Source organism: Balaenoptera ricei, chromosome 4 (assembly GCF_028023285.1).
Source record: "Balaenoptera ricei isolate mBalRic1 chromosome 4, mBalRic1.hap2, whole genome shotgun sequence".
NCBI classification, from domain to species: domain Eukaryota; kingdom Metazoa; phylum Chordata; class Mammalia; order Artiodactyla; family Balaenopteridae; genus Balaenoptera; species Balaenoptera ricei.
Window position 1 is genome coordinate 153,680,074 of NC_082642.1, and position 19,179 is coordinate 153,699,252.

Sequence of the window (19,179 nt, forward strand, 5' to 3'; positions counted from 1 at the left end):
AACAAAGATAAACCAAGGCCAGAATATTAATAAATTGTGGGCGGATCTAGAATCTGGAAACTGAGACGGTACATGAAAAAGAAAATCAGGGAGTTGGACAAAGATACAGTAACAGCTTAAGACGATTAATTTTCGGGGAATTCCGACGGGGAAGGAAGGCTGTGCCCGGAAAGGCGGGAGGGGGGTTGAAATCCGTGGGAATGCCTGGGAGAGCCTGCACAGTCTAAAGTTTTTATGATGGCTCCGTCCATAATTTCTGTACGCTTGCATTGGCCGCCTCAAAGACCGAGCGACAGGATTTAATCAAGGTGTCAGCCGCAGGGGCATCCTGAATGCGGGCGAAGCGTCCGGAATTCCTGAGATGTCTGAAACGCGGAGGCGGCCTCTTCCCCACCCCCCGCCGCAGCCTCCGTGGGCATTTTCCGGCGAGGGGGGCACGCGAGCCCTTCGAAGAACAGCTTAAACACGCGGACGTGCGCGGCTGGCGCGCTCCCCGGGGATGAAGGTGAGAGCCCCCGGCCCGGGCGCGCGGGGGGTGGGTTCCCCGGGTCCCCGCGCGGCCTCAGCGTCCGGCCCCCCTCCCCCCGGGGCGGGCGGGGCTGCGGGCGCACGACGCGGAAGCTCTGGGCTCCGAGGGCGGTGGCGCGGGGGCCGCGCGCGCTCTGCGGGCCGCAGTCGGCGCGGGCGCGGCGGGCGCGGGGGGAGCGGGGCGGGGCGCGGCCGGGCGGCCGGGGAAGAGGCGGGCGCTCGCGCACAGGCCGGGCCGCCGCCTCGCCCCCCTTCCTCTTCCCCTTCCCTACCTCGGCCCGGCCATCCCCCTCTTCTCCCCTCCCCCGAGCGAATCACGCGCCCTCCTCTGACACTCGTAGCGGGCCCGAACTCCGAATTTATCCTTCACGTGACCTGAGGGGGTTGGGTGGTTGGTTGGGGACGGAGGGGGAGAGGGAAAGGAGGGAACGGAATCTGCCGTTGCCCGAGCAACAGGCCCCGCCCGCCGGCTTGGGGCCGGGGGGCGGGAGGAGGACGTCAGCACGTCAGCCGGGGTTTTGCGTTTTGATTGACAGTTGCTATAGCGACCGGGTCGGTCCGTCGCCATTTTGTTGGTTGGTTTTTTTTTAAACCCTTTCGCTTCCCGCCCGAATAATAATAAAAAGCCCCATTGGAGTGAGGCGGGGGTGGCGGCGGCAAGAGCGGCGGGGGGATCCGGGGAGACTGCTGCCGTCGCTGCTGCTGATCGCGGCCCGGGACGGGCTCAGGGAGCGGACACCCCGAGCGGGGGGTGCGGGCGCCGCCGCCGCCGCCGCTTCTGCTGCTGTTCCTGCTGCTGCTGTTGGTGCCGCTGCCGCCGCCGGCGAGCGGGCGGGACCGGTGTGAGTGTGAGAGAGTGTGTGTGTGCGTGAGCGTGTGCGAGGACGAGTGTGCGTGCGTGTGTGTGTGTGAGTGTGTGTGAGTGTCTGTCTGTCTGTGCGGGGACTCGGGGGCGGGCGGTTCGGGCTCTCCTGGCGGAGGAGCCGCCGCCGCCGCCGCCGCCGCTCGGGCCCCGGCGCTTCTCGCTGCGCAGGTTTGGAGCGCGCGCCATTTTGTGAAATTTACAAAATCCTCCTCGGGAAGAAGCCACCGGCAGCGGCCGCGACTCGGCGCCCGGCCTCGCCGCCGCCGCCGCCCTCCGCGCCGGGCCGGGCCTCGCGGCCCCGCCGCTGGGAGTCGGGGTCCGGGGACTGCGGTATTTGCCGGGGAGGGGGCTGTCGCCTCCCCGGCCCCGGGCGCCGCTGGAACCGCGAGCCGGAGAGAGACTGAGGAGGCTGCGGCTCGGCCGCGGAGCCGGGAGCGCCGGGGGCGGAGAGAGGAGGCCGGGGCGGCGCTGGCTGCGGAGGCCGCGGCGAGAGCGCAGCGGCGAGAGCCCGAGGCAGAGACTCACCGGAGGGAACGGCGCGAGCGCCCCGCCATCGTCCCGGTGAGTGTCCGGCCTGGCCCGGCCGCGGCCCCGGCCCCGCCCGGCCCGGCCCGGCGCCCGGCTCCCCCCGCGGCCTGCAGCCGGGCCCGTGCCGAGGCCGGCCGGGCGGAGGGAGGGACCTGCCATTTTAGGAGGAGGCGCCGCGGCCCGGGGCCGGCCGCCGGGGGAGGGAGCCCGACAGGCCCGGTCCCGGAGGAGAGGCGGGTGCGAGCGGAGGGAAAGTTGCGGAGGGTGGGAGATGGGGCCGCGGCCTCCCGGGAGCCGGGGCTTGGGGGCCGGAGAAAGCGCCAGACCTTCACTGGTCGCCCGAGCGAAGGGGAGGAGGTTGTCTTCCTCCTCCTCCTCCTCTTCCTCCTCATCCTCTTCCCCCAGCTCCTCCCTCGTCCCTCCTCTTGGTCCCCACCACTGTGGGAACGGCCGGGGTTCTCCGCAAGGACAATGCGCGGGTTAAGAAAATGGGGCTGGCTGCCGGGCTAGGCGCCGGGGAAGGTCGCTAGCCCGGTCCCCGCGCGGCCCTTTGGGGTGTGTGCTGGAGCCAGGGCACTCGGCATGCTCCGAAGTTGTGCAGTGAGCGCAAGTGAGCCCGGCCACTCGAGGTGGACTGATGACCTGTTTAGCAGCGGGAGGAATTGGTGGCTGAGGATGCGTAAATTATAATTGATACCTGGGTATTGCAACGAAACTTCACAAGTCTGTTAATAGGCAGAGATCCACTCTCGCTTAGAGCCACCGGAGCTGCTGAATAGCTTCACACTTAGCGAAAGGCCCCTCCCTGGTCCGAAATAGTTAAAAATGGCAGAATTAGTGAGTGAGTGACTCTGATCACTTCTCTGTGCCTGTCGTCCAACCCTTGGATGATGTGAATCTTGTAATCTAGGTGCAGTACTTGAATGCCAGCACCATTTGGTTCTCGAATTCCGCCCAAGTTGTCAGAATATACACCTTGTAACATTGTTTTCACACTGATTTAAAGATTAGGACGAGTAGTGCCAGGCACTTTTCTTCAGGGCCTTACGTGTATTAATTAAGTCGCTTATTCTCCCGGTAGGAACTGTTACCCATTTCACAGATGAGGAAATTGAGCGGTGACTCATCCAAGGTCATACAGCTGGGACCAGGAGTCTGTAGCCAGCCTGGGCTCTTAATCACTAGGGTATAACTCATTATTATAAATATTGACAGATTTTGGAGCGGTCTGTGTGTAATGACTCAGGGTTCTAACCTAGAGCTTCTGTCCGCGTATAGTGTTTTGCATGGAATTAACTTTGTAGTTTGCGGAAGAGGAAAGGAAAGGTTGAGGTGAGGGCCTCTGAATGAAACTAACTTGTCAGCTTCTCCCCTGCTCCCAAGCAAACTACATAGACAATTTTTGAATGGAAGGAATTAAAAAATATTCTTCAGTGCGTTTTGTTCACACTTAAACTTAATTATAGTCATGTAAGTATTGATGAGTCATAAGAAAGTTTTGTACAAAGTTATTTTTAGTAATTTTTTATCTTTGAATACTTAAGATTTTCTCTGTGATCCATTACACTTTACATATACAAAGTATTTAAGAGTGGATATATTTAATATTTTGATTTTGGGGGCGTTTTCATAATTCAGTGGAATTACCTTTAGCTTTTGTTTTGTAAACTTCTCATATCTTGATTAGTTACGAGAATATTTTTTTCAGCTAGAGTGTAAATGTGGAAAGAGAATTAAAATTTCAGGTGCTAAGATTTTAAATGGAAGAAGATAGTTTCAAAGAGACTGCAGTTATGAAAAAAGTTCACTCAGTTATATTAAGATTTTTAGTATACATATGACTTACACTTAAAGTACCCCAGTGCTTTTGGAGGATTTGCCTTGGAATAACAGTGATGTTTATGGTGGCTGTCCAAATTCATTTAGACTTCAAACCTTGCCAAAAAGTTGAGTCCTGTCAATGTCTACAGCAAGTTGTAATGTAAAACTGAGTATAAAAAGTTCATAAGAAGCGTAAGCTCAGAAGTTATTTATCCTGGAAGGAAGGGTCACTCCTGTGTCTGTAAGGTGAAGACTCACTCCTTTGAAATCTAAAAAAGATTATGGATTTGAATAGAATTAAGTGAGTGGATGGTCCTTATTGGTAGGGGTGGGAGATGGACTAAGTGATCTAGTGAGATCTTTGTTTTTGTTTGGAATATGGAATTTAGATTTAAGATCGTTTCTTACATTTCTTTTAAAGACTTTTTGGTGGGACTTAATGGAAACTTAACAAACATACATAGTTACTGTGTCCTGGGGATTCAAAAATTGAGTTAATCCAGCCTCTTTTAAGGGCACTAACATTCAAAACAAATGAAGATGTTTCATTGTAATGCAGTGTCTTGTTTGGGAATGTAGATGTTAAAAAAAAACCTGGCTTAGAATTTTTTCCTCCTCTAGAATATTGTCTGATGTCTGCCCCTTAGTTTCATTTATGCAGATTTTTTTGTGTGTATGACTTAGAGATGTTGCCGTGGGGAGTGTGGTAAGTGCAACAACTGGTATTTAAAGAATTTACATAGGTTTTTGTAGAGCTACAAATCCCCGTGAAACCAAATTTAAGATAACTTGTTATAATAGGTGGTGAGAGTGACCTTTGGCATATGTTTTGTTTTGAAACTATACAAAGAAAGAAGATGCTAATTTGTATTGAATCTTGGGTACTACTTGGAAACAAAACAAAAAAAAGCTTAGAAGTTTAGAATGCCCAGGGATATTTTCACATGCATGTTTATGCTTGGCAACTATCTAGTCATGGGGAGAAAACTTGAATAGAAGTAACTTTATTATGAGTGAGAAGGGAATTAATTGCCTTCTACATGATCTAAAAATAAGCTTAATAGAAGAGGGGGCTTCATTTGTGACTTTATTTGTGGTAAGGTGTGTGTCAAATTTTCTTTGCTTTAACATTCACTTTTCTCTTGTCTCAAAGAACTTTCACATTTCCTACACGCCCACCCCCACCCGCAAGCAGTTTCTCTTTTTATCCCCCCACCGAGAAAAACTTTATCTAAATCCAGCAGAACCCCAAAACTTCCAGAGTCTTTATAAAGAACTTGATTTTTCTCTCCCAGAATTTCAGTAGTCTTAGAATTTTGTTGTATTACTATCAGTAATTTAAACTGTGAGCTAAGAATCACTATTTTCTGTTGAGTTTTTTTGGTGGTTTTACCTCCAGATACTTGTGTGTATTTTCTGCTTAGAAGTAAAGATATTACTTGAAACTATTAAACATGATCACCTGAAACTTGACACTTAACACACTTTGCCCTGTAAAGTGAAATGCGTGACTTTGTTACTTCTGTGTGAGCACCTTACGTGTATACATAGTGGTTATGCTTTTTGAAAGACTTATTACGATATATCATTTTGACAATGGGCAATGTTTTGATGGCTAGAGAAATTATAGTAATTCATAACCCAAGGCGTGCACAGTTTTGGATTAAAAATTTGGGGGGAGGAGGTTAAAATTTGTGGTTAATTACTTGGAAAAATCATCAAATTATTTTAAACTACCTAAAATTTCTCCCCAGTTGCCTCTAAATAAAGAAATCATTTGAAATCTTGTCTTATGTCAATGCTATAATGTTAAGCTAGAGCTGTGGAGTTTATCATTGGTTATGTGAAAGTGAAATGATGACTTCACGTGACTAAAGTAATTAATTTAAGGCTCATATTAGGCAATTAGAGACAAGTCTTGTTTCCTAACCTAGTGGCTACAGGCAGCCTTAGTTTCATTTTTTGGTATATGAAAACAAAATGACTTGGTAATATTGCATTGTATAAACCAGCTAAATGTTTTTAAAAAGTTATGGTTTTGCTTTGAAATCCTACTTCCAGAGTTGTATAACGAGTTAAAATTCTTTATTGGAGATAACTTGTGGTACATTGAACATCTAAGATAATGTGGTTCCTTGTAGGCATACTTTTTGCTAATACAGAACCATTTTGTCTTTTCAGCAATTGATTCTTCTCCCAGAGCTATGTATCCTCTCTTCTAGAAGGTGACTTTTAAAAGTTTGTAATACTGTTAAAGTTTTGTTTGTTTGATGGACATGTGCCCATATCTGATATATAGTGCATAATAGTTTAAAATGTATCTTTACTCTTGATGAATTATTTTTAGTTTTATCTCACCATAATTGAATTGCTTGTTCAAATTGATTTTGTGGAGAGGGGCTTAGTGAACTGGTTTAACATGGAATGAAACTGGTTTCAGCATCACCTCTATTTTAAATAACATACCTGTTCATTAAATAATCCCATTATTTCTCTAAGTATATAAAATTTCGACTGGAAAGAGTTTATTATTTTTTTAAGTTTTATGGATATTTGTGGTTAAGGTTGGCATTTTAGCACATGCATTTGGGTAAGAAGATGCTGAAATTGTGACATCTATCCACAATCTGCTTGATAGCAAGTTAGAGATAGCAGTTGAAGAAGCATAACTGTGGAGAGAGTATTGGCCTGTGAGATGGTGCCAGGCAGAGCCTCCTGAGTCAGGCAGGTCTGGAATCTCAGGTCCTGCCACTCACTGGCAGTGTGGACTTAAGGCACAGTGATTTTGCTAAGTATCAGTTTCTTCATCTGTAAAATGGGGTTGATGGTACTTACCATGGGGTTCTTGTGAAGACTGAGATAGCACACATACATTTTTTAATAGCTTTCTCCCTCTTTTCCTCTTCTTCATTGATACTCATCCTTATGGTCGCAGCATAAATGCTACTTCTTCAGAGGCCTTCCTCTAAACCCCAGTCTAAGTAAGATTCCTTGGCCATGCATTCTTACAGACTCTGCTTTTTTTGACAGCCATTACTAAAAGTTGCTATACAGTTATTCATATGTACGCATAAGTACACTTACTCATTTACTGTCTGTCTCTCCCTCTCTCCACTAACCTGTAAGGTCCATCTGGACAGGAATAATTCTGTAACTCCAGTGCCTGGCACATAACAGGTGTAGCTAAATGTACATGTACATGGGACGATGGAATGAGGAACCTGTGTGCCAAATCCTGCCTGAGCACCACTCCTTAGTTGTGCAACCTTGGGCAAAGTAGCTTCCGAGCTTTAGTGTCCTGTGTCCAAATGTGCAGAGCACCCGCTGCCTTGCCCAGGATTTTGAGAATGTGAAATGAGGTACTGTAATGTGGTGTTCTGCAAAAAGTGTAAAATGTTATATAAATGTAAGTTGGTACAGTAGCAATAATTTCAGTAGTGAGATTACCCAAGAATTTATAATTAGAGTTTCAGCCTTACTGAGTTGGTAAGTAGCTGTTTTGTAATATTTATTAGTAACTTAATCTTTCTATATGCATTAGTTAGAGCACAAGATTGGACCTATGTTCGGACTAAATACAGTGGCTTAAACAAGGAGTTTACTTCTCTCTCATGTAAGTAGTCTAAGGCTGATGTGGTGGCTCCAAGATGTAGGGGAGCTTGGTTCCTTCTGACTTGCTTTCCTGTGCTTAAGGGGCACCATTCCTATACAGTTGAGGACAGCTCCCCTCCACATGCACAGTCCAGGAACAGGATGTGGGGAGAGAACATCCCCTCTTTAAAGACAGACCTGGAAGTTGCATATGGGACTTTTGTTCACACCCATTGGTCAGAACTTAGGTGGCTGCATGTAGCTGCAAAGGAGGCTGGGATATGTTGGTCTTCAGTAGGTGGCTGTTTGGCTGAAAATCTGTTTCTACTGAAAGAAGAGAATGGGAGGGGATTATGAAACATTGCCTGTCACACTTTCAAATTTTTTGGGAGAAACTTACAGAAATGAACTTTGAAAAAACAACTTATTGCACTAATGAATAAGTTTATATTCCATATTTGCTCATTACTCTTTTGAACTATGGTGTACAAATTGAAATAGACCATCAGTACATAGTATATAGAATATATACATGTGTAGTCAGATTACAAAAATTGTAACTACTAGTAGTGAAGGAATTTTGGGTCACATTATTTTACTGACGGTATTTTCTGATAGAAACATGATTCTTGACTGCTGTGACTATTGCAGTAAACAGTATTTGAAATCTAAGCTCTTGGATTTAGTTTTAGCAGTCCCCTTGACCGTTTTGTGTGTATTTGTGCTCACATCCTCAGCAAGCAATACTAGGATATTGTGATTTAGTATCGCAATATCTTGTTAGGTTTTCAGTAAATGTTTGAATCACTGAAGTTCCAAGGAGGATGATAGCAGTGATATTTAAACATTTACTGTCCAGTATCTTCCTCTTTATTTCATGGGTTTGACGAAAGAGGAAGGTCTAGGATTCTTTGAACTAGCGTATAATTAATTAGGTCAAGTAGAGACCTGAGGAACTAATGGGTCTCAAACAGTTTTCAGGATAACTTGTCAAAGTTGAGGGATTCCCAAGCTCCGATACTTCTTTTTCTGTAGGTATGGGTGACACTCTAGAATCCCCTTTCTTAATTTGGACTCCGGGTAATCCTGATGCAGTAGAAGCATTTTGAGAAACATTGACATAGTTCGTCTCTCATTTTAGAGAAGGAAAGGGATGCAGAGAAAATAAATGACTAACCAGTGCCTCAGAATAAGCAGGTCTGGGGGACTGGCACATGTTTTCCTGACTCTTGGTTCTTTGTTCTTTCTACAGAAGAGGGGACAGAGAATAGAGTACAACTGCATTTTTGATTTTATAGGAAGATCTGTTGTTTCCAAATATGTTGCTATTTATGTGTGAGCTCATTGGTAGTGAATGGTTGGCTCACTTACCTGTCTTCTTAGCCTCTTAGAAGAATAGCCTGAGTTGGTCAAATAAGTATTTAAAGGTGGGAAGTTGAGGTTTTAAATCAGGTATAGTTAGTGTCGGTGCTGTAGTGGGTAGGGTAGTGTATCTCCAGCGTTAGGGGTAGATGACAGGTAGGTTTTGACCTGGCATGTTTAGAAGGAACAAAGGGAGGTCATGTCCTCAAATTATTACTTTCCTTTTCTTCTGGTTTGCTTGGCAGTTCTCACTGTTGAATTCATTCCTTTAGATTAAGGTAAGAGCTGGATTCCCTAATTTAAAGTGGAAATATTCCCAGATGAATATCCTTTATCTGTTATCAGGTTAACACTTTATTTTTATCATTTAGCTGGCTGTCATTGTAAACATTGGAGAGTAGCACCTGCACTAATAAGAGAGCTTTTTGGGACGGGGAGGGAAGGGTAGGGCACATGTGCCCTTGCCCAAGGAAAATGAAGGGCATGTTTGAGAAATGTCTGCTTGTGGTGCAGTCCTGGAAGGGTTCATGGAGGCTCCTCTGGTGGCTGGAGGTTGGTAGCGTTAGACTGGCACTTGCTGGCCTTCTGTTGCTAAGAGTGTCCGTAATGGGACTGTGGATAATTTTGCTGAGGACCACTGGGCTTGATGGAATATGGAGTCATTGGAGTAGGAGTGTTCTCTTTTTCTTAGTGTTTTTTCATCTGTTTAGGGCTCCTATTTGAGCAGTCTTATATCAGACATAAAAGGTATCACTTTGATCTAGAGAATTTTAATTCATAACAATCAACAAGTTATGTATTTTCACGATTAAAAAAAAAAAAAGATCCAGCCCGGTAGAATGGTGTCACCCCCCACCCCCCACCCCCCTGTGCTCCATAAGTAATAGCTATTTAGTTTTTCCTACTAGAAATGTTCTATACATACAAATGTACAACTGTATATGTAAACATTTAGTATATACACGTCTGTTACAAAGCTGTATATTTAGTGCGATCCTGATTTTTTTTAGTGTGACATTGTGTGTGTGTGTGTATATCCACTCTGTGTACTTAAAATCAAAAGCAAATGGGATCATGCTAAACACACAGTTTTGCAACTTAAGCTTCTTGATCATCTTAGAAATATTCCCACATCAGGTGGTAGAGTTTCCCTGTTTTTTTAACGGATGGGAAGTGTTCCATGTTATGGATGCAGCACAATTGAGTCAGTCTCCATTAAAGAGCATTTAAATATTTTTTCCCTATTTTTGCTATTTTCAAACAACGCTGCAGTGTACATCCTTGTACATGTAACTTTCCTGTGAGCGTTAGCCAGAGAGTATATATTTATAAGGGAAATTGCTGGTTCACCAGGTATGTGCACATTTGAATATGTATTGCCAAATTGTTTTCCAAGAAGTAGCACCAATTCATACTTCATCAGCAGTGTCTGAGAGTGTATAGTTTTCCAAATCTCACCAACACTGGTGTTATCGAAGTTTTAAATCTTTGTCAGTTTAATAGGTGAATAGTGAAGTCTAGTTGTTTGAATTTGCATTTCTTTATGAGTGAATTTGAGCATCTTACATTGTACTGTAAGTCTTGTACTTTAAATAACAAAGTATTCGTTCTTTGTTGTTTAGTTAAAATTGTTCTGTGATTTTCCTGTATTTATTTATTCTGTTGAATGAAAAACTGTTTTGATAAATTGTAAATGCTTATAAATAAATTGTAAATGCTTATAATTGTAAATGCTTGGATAAATTGTAAAAGGGGATTCCTGTTCCTCTTCAACTGAGGAAACATTTGCCTGTCCTCTGTATAAGATATGTGAATTACGGTGGTAGAAACTTTGACTACAAAAGTGAATAAGGTTTGGTGACCTGTGCTGTTAGTGTTGAGATAGTTGTGTGTATACAGGCAAAATTAGCACAGGTAAGACCATGGCTGCTAACAATTAGAGGTATTGCCATACAGAGAACTAACTAGAAGAACACGGGGAAGTCAGACAGATCTGGGGATTTGAGCATGCCTTGTGGAGGAGGAGGGATGGGAGCTTGGTCTCGAAGAATGGATGGGCTTTTTACAGTAGAACCTGGGGAAGTGACAGTCGGCTGGAAGAAGTCATATAGGCACCTGTGGTGGGTGTGCCTGGAGTATAAGAGCGTGTGTGTGTGTGTGTGTGTGTGTGTGTGTGTGTGTTATGTTGGGGGAGGGATAGGAACAATTGCAGTGAGAAATGAGAGTTAATGGGTCTTAAAAGGAATTTGAATTTGGGGCAGTTGAAGGTTTTTCATCAGGGCGATGATGGCAGATCCATGAGTTAGGGAGATGACAGCCTTTTGAAAGGCTCATTCTAGGTGTACAGGCATGAGGAATAAGAGAGGGAAAAACAAGACAGAGGGAGAGCCAAGTTAGGAACATCTTGAGTTCTTAATTATTTAATTTTCAACAGAACAAAGTGAATATTTCTGGATTCAAATAGCAATGTGACCCAGGTTTTGGAGATAGAAAGGAGAGAATTCAGCTTTGGTGGCAGTATAGTAAAGGTCATAAGGAGTCGAATGACTGGCTTAATGGGACAGTTGAGAATATTTCCTAGTAAGCTCCTGAAGGAACTGTGGAAGAACAGAAGATAGAATTATTATTGTAGTTCAAACCTTCCATTAGTGACAGGTGGAAATAATTTATAGCACCATTAAAAATGAGCTAAAAAATGGGGCAGTGGGAGAAGGCAGTGTTAGAAGCTGTGATTCTGGAAAGGGAAAGGTTGTATCACAGTTCATGGTTTGAAAAGTATAGAGTAGTTAAACATGTGAGAGTTTAATTTATTCTGAGTGTCTTAATATTTTCCTGAAAAATACCATATTTATTGTTTATGTTCACATATGTTGTTATTGGGAGACCAATCATCTAAAAAGCATTTATCTTGTGAGGCAGATAGAGCTATTTATTGAGTACCTACTAGTGCCAAACATGGCACTAGGGCCTGGGAATCAATGCTGAAATAAAACCCTCGCCGTATGTGCCATCATGGAAGTTAGTTGTAGCGGGGGATCTTTAATAGCCTGCTCCTAATCCAGAGTAGGCTTTAAGGACGCAGTCTAGAGTACACGTGAATTTTCATTAAAGGGAACACAGTCTATGAAATTGAGTAATGTTTGATGTTGCTTTTTGAAGGTCAAAATTTTTGTCTCCTTTTAAGAGCCCCTTTGACAGTTAGTTTTAGGTTAAAGTTTATTTGGATATAAGTAGGACTGCTGTCTCTAAGACAAATACTGTCTGCTGAGAAATTTGTTCTGATTTGATCGTTTCCCCTTGAAAAAGAACAGCTGTCATCACAGTGGTGTGTTTTACTTCACCTTTACATCAAACACATTTATTTTTGAGAGACATTACTATGGTACAAAAGACTGTTTCATTAAAGTTTTCCAAAAGAGCAATGGTAAGAAAATTATTAGGATCTCAGCATATTTTGCCATCTAATTTCAATTTTTGAATTTCCCTGTAGTGGTTGTGTGGTACAGTTCAGAATGTCAGTAATGCTAGGTGAATTTACCTAAGGATTGGCCTGAAGGCCCACAGCTACTCAGCGGTACCGGAGTCAGCTCTGCAAAGGGAGGAAGTTGAAGACAGAAGTCTTAGGATTCATGGGAGACGTTTGGAAGAAGGCTGTTTGCTGAATAAGATAAAGATACGGACATGTGAAGTAAAGGATGTGGGCATATAGGGAAGGTCAAGGAATAAAATTCAATAGAATGGATAGAAATGGAGAGACTTGAACAAATGGATGAACAGGAATTCTCAGTTCTTTAAAAAAAAAAAAAAAAACCTCTTTAATGATTTATTGTGACTTCTAGGGGAAAGACTAGACTAGTCATAGCACTCCCTACCTGGATGATCTGGCTCCAGCTGACTTAAGCCGTCTTGTCTCCCATGTCTTTGCATGTCTGCTTCCTGGGCCAGCCATCATCCCTTCTTTCTTTTAGTTAACTTCTTTTCCTCCTTCATTTTCAGTTCAGATATTACTTTGTCAGGGAAAGCAGACCCCTGTCCTAGTCACCTCTTCTTTTTTAATGTCTCATGTCTCCCTGTACTTTCCTTTCACAATGCTTATCACAGGTGGTAATTTTTTTAGTGCTTGTTTTATTAGTACCCTCCAGAGAGCAGGAGCAGTGGTGTTTTGCTCCCCCTTGCATTCTAAGAGATCAGCAAGTGTTTGGCGTGTGGTACCAAGTAAACATTTGTTGAATGCATCAGTGAACTACGTTTTGGTCTTTACTAGTTGGTCTCAAGGACCAAATGATTACATAAGGGGAATGTACATTTGGAGTAAGAGTTAGACAGGGAATATGGGAGCCTTGAAGAAGAAGAAAAAGGTGAATCCTGTCTTTTTAAAGATAAGCTTGGAAAACTCTGTGTAACCAGTAAAAAGACAAAGTTATTTATTCATGGATTAATTTAATAAGTGCATATGAAACACCTACTAGTTGTTAGAAGTTCAGTGTTGGTATTACGGAGTTGAAAGATTGTGCCTTCTCTATTAAAGGAGTACATGATTTTATTAGTTTATTGAAATAGATACAGTTCTTAGTTTCATTTGGAATGGTTTTAAATTGTGGAGGGAATCAGGCTGGATGTTCTTTATGATTTTTAGCCAACAAAGTGAGTTTCATTCAACAGTTATATCTGGAATGTCAATCCAGCATTTGCAGTAGCTCTCGGGTTCACATTTAAAATAAGCTCTAGCTTTGGCGTCATTTAAAAAGTGATAGAAGGGACTTCCCTGGTGGCGCAGTGGTTAAGAATCCACCTGCCAGTGCAGGGGACATGGGTTCGATCCCTGATCCGGGAAGGTCCCACGTGCCGCAGAGCACCTAAGCCCGTGTGCCACAACTACTGAGCCTGTGTTCTAGAGCCCACAAGCCACAACTACTGAGCCCATGTGCCACAACTACTGAGGCTTCATGCTCTGCAACAAGTGAAGCTGCCGCAATGAGAAGCCCGTGCGCTGCAATGAAGAGTAGCCCCCGCTCGCCACAACTAGAGAAAGCCCGTGCACAGCAATGAAGACCCAATGCAGCCCAAAAAAAAAAAAAAAGTGAAGAAAGTGGTTTGGATGCGTTTTGGCGTTACTTTTTCTTCACATTTGGACAACAGAACAAGAAGAATGATTGAGGGAAAGTTCGTTGTACAGATGGATTTTCAAAAGAATTGAGTCTTGTAGTTAGAAAATTACTGAAGCTTTTGATCTTGTCAGGTGAATGATCTTTTTAAAAGCTTAAAAGGGACTTGTTTTAAAGTAGTTCTGAAACCTTTCTCAGGGACTAGTTTCTGTAGTAAATATTTAGAAAAGCAAATATTCAGATTTCATTTTTTGGCTCTTTGCCTGGCCCCTTGCCAGGCCCTTGGGACGTAGTTGTGAGTTAGGTGGACATACGTGGTCCCGTTCATGGCCATGAAGCCCTTCAGTGTGGTTGGAGTTCGCTGTAGAGAACCCTAAAGGAGACGTGGCTTGATGCTTCCATCATCCAGCTGTCCATTTGTCCATCTGTTTATGTAGTCCTTGAACTTAGCTCTGGTGGCAACATGTTAGACTACTTTATTGTTGCTTCATCTCTGATAACAAAGGGGCTAAGGGGGATAACATTTATAATACCAATGTAAAATAGAAACTGGGATCTTCAGCTTGTTGGCATTGGCAGATTCTTTTTAAAAAAGAGATGTTCATGTAAATCAGTGAGTTTCTCTTGTTAAAAAATAAACTAATAATGGTAACATTATTAAATAATGCTAATATTGATTGCCTGCTATGGGCCAGACTCTACATATTCATTATTAGTTATTTTAATATTATCAGCAGCCCTAGAAGTTGGTGGATAGTATCTGTTTATAAGTTAGAAAACTGAGATGCAGGGAAGTAAATTTGCTTAAGGTTAATCATAGTAGATTGCTTATGCTGCTTCCAGATAATAAAAAACCCAGTGAACAGTTACAGGCCCTAAAGTTAAACATTCAGATAGAAAAGAAAAAGGAACATAGAGCTTCTATAACCCATTAATTGAAGAAATAGATAAAAGTTCTGGTATGCTGGGATTGATGCTTTGTGCTACTGGTTCATTAGTCTTTCAGATAATTAACCAGAACATCTAATAGCTTTCTATGTTTGGGGAATTCTTTACCTTAAGAATCTTGGTGGGAGGTAGATGTCTTCCATTATGAAAGCCAGTTGCTCACTTTCTCTGCATTTTTTTGGGGTTAGGATGCAATCATATGACCTGGGACCTCCATTCCTCTACCTCAGAAGCCAGTGATTTGCAGAAGCAGGCACTTTGCAAAGTCTGTGTTCTGCAGTGCAAGGGGGATGGCAGCTGCGGCTCTTCTGGAGGCAGTCAGTGACAGATCCAGTTGTAGCATTTAGTTCCAGGGTCAGTGGTATCTCTACAAATCACAGGGACCGAATCCTGTGTTGTCTCCACTGGACCAGATCTGTGGTTTGAATTTTCGGTGTTCTTGGTTATGTAGCCTTCCAGCCTGGCCCTCCTGGGGTTTTCTGTGAGTTGCCTAATACACTTTAATAACTTCCTTTACAGTTTCAACAAAGCTAGAGTTAGTTTCTTTTGTTTGCAACTAAAAACCTTTACTCAGATGTTGGTAATTACGACAATAGACAATTCTAAGGAACTCTCTATGGTCAGGGTTATCTGTATCTAGATTAGAATTTACTAAGTAGAAGAGTTCACACAATACATATTAAGTGAAATACTCGTAAAACACTTTGCTTATTGATTTAATGCATTTGCTGAATTTGAGTGCCTTTTCTAGGCCAGGATATGTTCTAGGTGTTGGAGATACAGGAGTGACAGTGTAGGTAAGATCCCTGTACTCACAGAGCTTACGTTCTATTGTGAAATGTAGAATAAGCAAGAAAGCAAGTAACATAATTGACCAAGAGTGATACATATCATGTACATATCATGATAAAAATAAAGACAGGATAATGTGATAATGATGTGTGTGTGTATGTTTAGGAGTTGTATCTTATAAAACATTTACTTTAAAATTGTTGTCAGGAGTCATGACTTCTGTTTTTGACTGTGGGGCAGTAACATTCTGAATTTACCCTCCCACCATAAACAGCTAGGAAACTGGACAAAATACATGGAACAACTGTTTTCAGATATTAAACAATAGGCAGTGCGGAACCACATTCCCTAACAGATGGGAAACAAACGAGGAGGTCCTGTGATGGTGCAGCTTTCTGCCTGGAGGCAGATCTCAGTGCGGGGAAGGAGATCCCCAAAAAAGCCAGTGAGTTGAGGAAAGAAAGATTGGGGTTGGGGGAGGCCAGAATGGTTCTGATTTGAGGAGCAGAGTTCTGGAAAGAAGGGACTTACGCTGAGAGTTATGCAGAGAAAGAGTTCCATAAATCTTCTTAGTGGTCCCCTTAAATGTTGACTGAATGCCAATCTGTGGTGCATGTGTAGGGTACAGTTTCATGAAGGAAACATTTCTGGGGAAGGAATCCACTGGGAAGCTGTAAGCAGAACAATTTTCTGAGCTCACCCAGGGCTGGAAAATATTTGAGTACTTTATAGCCAAAGTAGAAAGATCTCATTATATGCTGTGTTGATTGAGAATCCAAAAGGGTCATGTCTTAATGGGGCTAAACTAGTCCTAAAATAAAGGTTACTCTAGATATGTTTGAAAAAAATCTTAGAAACACGCCTTAAAAGGGGCAAACTACAATTGACACTTGAACAACACGGTTTGAACTGTGCAGGTCCACTTAATACGTGGATTTTTTTCAGTACTCCAGTACTACATGATTTGCAGTTGGCTGAATCCATGGACGCAGAACTGCAGATATGGATGACTGGCTGTGAATTTATACTTGGAGATTTGACTGTGTGGGGGGGTCAGCACCTCTAACCCCTCTGTTGTTCAAGGGTCACCTGTAATTTGAAAGTAATGTAATTGCCAGTCATTGCAAAGGCCAGTAGTCTTTAAAGAAACGTAAAGAAACCCAACACTCAACAGTGTAAAATGTCTAGCATCCAATCAAAAATTACTAGACGTGTGAAGACGTAGGTTAATGTGACTTATAATTAGGATATCAGTAAATTGAAACCAACCTAGAACTGACATGTTAGAATTAACAGGTAAGGACATGAAAGCAGTTACTGTATTCCATATGTTTAAAAAGTTAGAAATTATGAAAGGTATAAAAAGATCCAAATAAAACTTTTAGAGGTGAAAACTAATGTGTGGAATGAAAAATATACAGGATGGCATTAATGGCAGATTAGACATGGCAGAAGAGAAGATTAGTGAGTTTGAAGACAGAAGAGAAAACTCAGGAGAAACAGAAATGATAGAGACAATGGAATTAGCAGGCAAAGTTATTAAAAAATGGCTACAATAAAATGCAGAGTCAAATGTCAAATCACTGTGTTGTACATCTAAAACTAATATTTTATGTCAAATGTATCTCAATAAAAAATACAAATAAAACACAGGGTCAGATTGTGGTTAATGTTGACATCTTGGTACATGAGTTTTGCTTAAAAAGAGCAATTGTGACTGCTACCTGAAGTTGGCTTGATGTGTAGTTAAGAGTAGTTGCAAATCATTATTTCAGCAAAGCACCAGGATATGGCAGAAAAACTTTATTGTGTAACAGCGTGTTTGTTATTTCTTGATATGTAACAATATTACCATAAAGTTAGAAACTTAAAAACAAGTACATTTATGGCCTCACAGTTTCTGTAGGTCAGATGTCTGAGCACAGCTTAGCTTAATTAGCTGGGTCTCTGAGGGCTCTGGTCAAGTTATTGATGGGGCTTTGGTCTCATCTAAGGTGTAACTGGGGAAGGTCTCCTCTAAGCTCATATGATTGTTGGTAGAATTCAGTACCCTGTTCAGTGTTGGATTGAGGGCCTCCGTTTCTTGCTACCTATTGGCAGACATCTGCCCTCAGTTCATTGCTGTGTGGTCCTTTCCAGCATGGCCACTACTTTCTCAAAGACAGTGAAGGAGTGAGTCTTCGCACTAGACAGATATACAGTCTCATGTATCATAACCACAGAAGTGACATCCCTTCACATTTCCTGTATTCTCTTGGTTAAAAGCAAGTCATAGGTCTTGGTTCAAAGGAAGGGTCTGTGGGAGGGCATGAACAGCAGGAGGCTGTGTTGTGGCAGCCGTCTTAGAGTCTGTCCATTATAGAGAGTAGAGTGTAGTGGGAAAGAAATGCTGTCCATTTGATTGGATGCCCTACATTTTTGTACATTCCCTGGAGTCTGATCTAGATATCTGGCTTTGAATCCTAGCCCTGCCTTTTCCCAGCCATAAAAACTTCTCTGAGCCTCAGTTTCCCTGTGGGGATAATATACGCCTACTGTTTATAGCGTTGTGAAGAGTAATAGAATGCTTGTAAAGCACTTAGGACTCCATCCTACTAACTCCTAGTCATCTTCCCCATCCCAGTTGAGATGTCTGTGTTCAGGGAAACCTTCCCCGACTCCTTCCAGTCTAGGTTAGGTTTCAAAACACCTTGAACTTTTCCTTATCACTGCTTCACACTGTTCCACCTGAACTTGATACCTGTTCGGTTTATTTATTTTTGTATCTGTTTTCTTTAGACTGAGCTGCTTAAGAGCAGGAGTTGCATCTGCTTTGTTCACTGCTGTCTCTTCAGGGCCTAGCATAGAATCGTAGAAGGGCCTGGTGTATAGAAAACGCCATAAATGTTTGCTGAATAACTGAAAGAATGAGGTTAAACTGCATGCACTGCTTCTTTGAAATGGCATTTTTAGTGTTACCATACTGTGTTTTTCCAAGTACTGGAGCAGTTAGTCTAAAAGATACTCCCTCTGTTTCTAGGATGGTCAGGATCTAGCATGGGAGACTGAGGCATAATAGTCTTAAAACTGTGATTGAAGAGGTTTGCAGAGTGGATGCTAAAAAGTGGTAAAAAAAAAAAAAAAGCTGACAGTATGAGGATACAGTAGTAAAAATCAGTCCTAGTGGATTAGAAGTAGGGTACACAGTAGGGAGTTTCTCTTGCTGTAAATGTGCTCTGCAGATCACTCCATGGTGTGGTATGAAGGAAATAAGCTTGGAGAAAATTACCTTCTTGGAGAGTCACAGTACACATTAGCATATTATAGGAAACCTGTTAACATAGTAAGGGCAATCTTTATTAAGCTTGCTATGAATACTTTATAAACACACACATATCACAACCTAGTAAGGTATTATTTTCAAATAACTGATGATAAAAATTAGGTTTAGAGGTGGAGTAGTTTTCCCTAGTGGTTGGTGAGATAGGATTCAAACCAGGTTCGGCCCTCACTCTTAGTTATTATTTGTATTGCTTCTGTGGAATATGTTTTAGCAAATATTAATTTCATGAGAGCAGGAATCTTGTACCTTTTTGAAAAAATTTATTTTTTGGCTGCATTGGTCTTCGTTGCTGCGCGCAGGCTTTCTCTAGTTGTGAG

The 19,179-nt window shown here is 42.7% G+C and overlaps 1 protein-coding gene across 6 annotated transcripts in view; it reads left to right on the forward strand.

Annotated features, from left to right (window-relative positions):
• Positions 1–202: 202 nt before the first annotated feature.
• DYRK1A (dual specificity tyrosine phosphorylation regulated kinase 1A) overlaps positions 203–19,179 on the forward strand; it is a 142,788-nt gene continuing 123,811 nt past the window's right edge. For 2 of the 6 annotated variants that reach the window (XM_059921543.1, XM_059921539.1), the window contains exon 1: positions 1,078–1,954. The gene's annotated coding sequence lies outside the window, so the exon portion shown is untranslated. Of the gene's footprint in view, positions 506–1,077; positions 1,955–5,923; positions 5,968–19,179 lie in introns of those variants that run through there. The other 4 variants (XM_059921541.1, XM_059921540.1, XM_059921542.1 and 1 more) reach the window with 4 other exon arrangements.